The following is a 3,427-nucleotide window of genomic DNA, read 5'->3' as shown; positions in this document are numbered from 1 at the left end:
GAGCAAAACAATAGGTCATACGTGCACAGTTGCGAATAATTACAACGAAAGTCGTAAAAACAAATAATACGCACAGTGTTTGTTGACAGTTAAGTCATGCGCCGCTCATACGTCGATACAGGTACACGTGCACATATTAGGCGGTAGCGTAAATTACAAACCCTTCCATTGTCCAGTGATAACTGTTCATTCCTCGAATTTCCTCTGTATGTTTTTCGCACGGAGCAGTGGTGCGTGTATTACTGAAACTCTAGTAATGCTGGACTATACATGACGGATATCAACAAGTGTCTGCGAGTCCCTCATTCAAAAATTGTTAGTGAAAATCTTATGGTTCAAATGGCTCTGAGCACTATGGGACTTAACATCTGTGGTCATCAGTCCCCTAGAACTTAGAACTACTTAAACCTAACTAACCTAAGGACATCACAAATATCCATGCCCGAGGCAGGATTCGAACCTGCAACCGTAGCAGTCGCGCGGTTCCGGACTGAGCGCCTAGACCACCGCGGCCGGTGAAAATCTTATGTGCCACGAGGTGATGTTGAGTTTTCTTTCATCATACATTGCTCATGGCAACGTAACGGTACGTACTTCACAGATATTCGCGTAAACTGCTTTGAACATTCGGTATCGATGGCAACTGTCCATGAAAATATATTTTATCGTAAACATTTCGTGTGCACGTTTGCTGTGCGTTGAATGCTCTTCACAACCATACTGAATTTAAGTGATGAGTAGCGTTTATCGGGCATCACGTCACGAATATTTCAGTCATTATTTCTATGTGATAAACTTGGTTCATTCCCTTAAACAGGGGAATTACATTCTGAAAATAAGGTAGGATATATCGAGTAAGTTATGAAATATGTCTATTTTCTTAGCGAGATTTGTCACATAAAACAGAACTGTACCCGTGTAAATATTTGTTATTAGTGACAGCATTTATACTTACCACTTTAGCGCATCTTATACGGGGCAATCACTGCGACCGGTGAAAGGTTAAAAGCTTCTCTGCACCTGACGTCGATTTCAGTACATTCACGCAACAGATTCTCCTGACAACTACGGTAATTCACGAAGCTGATAAACAGGCAAGTTGTTGCTTCCTGCTATTCTCTTGGCCCCGAATCAAAATACCCTCGCCACAGCTACCCGTCACGTAGGTACTGAAGCACTACATGACGTCAGCGAGCGCCTACGACGCGCATCAGTGTGCCGGCGTCGCAGCGCGCCGTGTCGTGGCGTGACGTAGACGCTGCGCTGCTCTCGCAGACGACGTCCGGCGTCGGCGGGCGCTGGGGCGCTACTGACGTGGCCGCGACCCCGCGGGTCTGCCACCACGTGGCGGCGGCGGGGCGCGCATGCGCAGAAAGAGGGTGACAGCCGACTGTCGCGCACAGCTGATCCGCCACCAGTGCCCTGCTCTGTACGGGACAACAGCTCACGCGGCGAACAGTGGCCGCGCTAGAATGGTACTCCGCGAAAGATTCCTTTTTACTCTCTTTACACTACTGCGCATCTGACCTGCTCTATTTTATTTACAACTGATCTACGTGTAAATCTGTTACCTGAAACCTAAGCAAGGCTGTAACATTTAATTTTGTTTAATAACTATTATTTCGTTTGGTATCGGAAAATAATGAGCATTAATTGCTAAGACAACAATCCTTACTTTCTAAATTTATTATGATGCTACACTACTGGCCATAACAATTGCTACACCACGAAGATGACGTGCTACAGACGCGAAATTTAACCGACAGGAAGAAGATGGTGTGATAAGCAAATGACTAGCTTTTCAGAGCATTCACACAAGGTTAGCGCCGGTGGCGACACCTACAACGTGCTGACACGAGGAAAGTTTCCAACCGATTTCTCATACACAAACAGCAATTGACCAGCGTTGCCTGGTGAAACGTTGTTGTGATGCCTCGTGCAAGGAGCAGAAACGCATACCATCACGTTTCCGACTTGGTAAAGGTCGGATTGTAGCCTATCGCGATTGCGGTTTATCGTATCGCGACATTGCCGCTCGCGTTGGTCGAGATCCAATGACTGTTAGCAGAATATGGAATCGGTGGGTTCAGGAGGGTAATACGGAACGCCGTGCTGGATCCTAACGGCCTCGTATCACTAGCAGTCGAGATGACAGGCATCTTATCCGCATGGCTGTAACGGATCGTGCAGCCACGTCTCGTTCCCTGAGCCAACAGATGGGGACGTTTGCAAGACAACAACCATCTGAACGAACAGCTCGACGACATTTACAGTAGCATGAACTACCAGCTCGGAGACGATGGCTGCGGTTACCCTTGACGCTGCATCACAGACAGGAGCGCATGCGATGGTGTACTCAACGACGAACCTGGTTTGCACGAATGGCAAAACGTCATTTTTTCTGATGAATCCAGGTTCTGTTTACAGCATCATGATGGTGGCATCCGTTTTTGGCGACATCGCGGTGAACGCACATTGGAAGCGTGTATTCGTCATCGCCATACTGACGTATCACCCGGCGTGATGGTATGGGCTGCCATTGGCTACACACCTCGGTCTCCTCTTGTTCGCATTGACGGCACTGTGAATAGTATACGTTGCATTTCAGATGTGTTACGGCCCGTGGCTCTACACTTCATTCTATCCCTGCGAAACCCTACATTGCAGGTCCTGTGCGGGCCTTTCTGGATACAGAAAATGTTCAGCTGCTGCCCTGGCCAGCACATTCTCCGGATCTCTCACCAATTGAAAACGTCTGGTCAATGGGGGCCGAGCATCTGGCGTGTCACAATACGCCGGTCACTACCCTTGATGAACTGTGGTATCGTGTTGAAGCTACATGGGCAGCTGTACCTGTACACGCCATCCAAGCTCTGTTTGACTCAATGCCCAGGCGCATCATGGCCGTTATTACGGCCAGAGGTGGTTGTTCTGGGTACTGATTTCTCAGGATCTATGCACCCAAACTTGCGTGAAAATGTAATCATATGTCAGTTCTAGTTTAATATATTTGTGCAATGAATACCCGTTTTCTCACCTGCATTTCTTTTTGGTGTAGCAATTTTAATGGCCGGTAGTGTAAATTCTCATTCACTATTCATTACACAGCAATGTGCACATATACAGATGGCGGTAGTATCACTTACACAAGGTATTAAAGGCAGTCCGTAGGCAGACCTGTCATTTGTGTATTAAACCCAGAAACGTCAGAGAGGCTTCGTCCCGCCGTAGCCCTCAGTAGTTCACAACCCCACAACAGACCCCAGCAGTCCACTTACCCCACCGCCGGCCCACACCGAATCCAGGGTTATTACGCGGTTCGGCCCCAGTAGAACGCCCACCCGCCCCCCTCCCCCAGGGAACGTCTCATACCAGACGAGTGTAGCCCCATATGTTTGCGTGGTAGAGTAAGTATGATGTACGCGTA

This window comes from Schistocerca serialis, chromosome 1 (genome assembly GCF_023864345.2).
Source record: "Schistocerca serialis cubense isolate TAMUIC-IGC-003099 chromosome 1, iqSchSeri2.2, whole genome shotgun sequence".
NCBI lineage: Eukaryota > Metazoa > Arthropoda > Insecta > Orthoptera > Acrididae > Schistocerca > Schistocerca serialis.
This window is presented reverse-complemented; position numbering follows the sequence as displayed.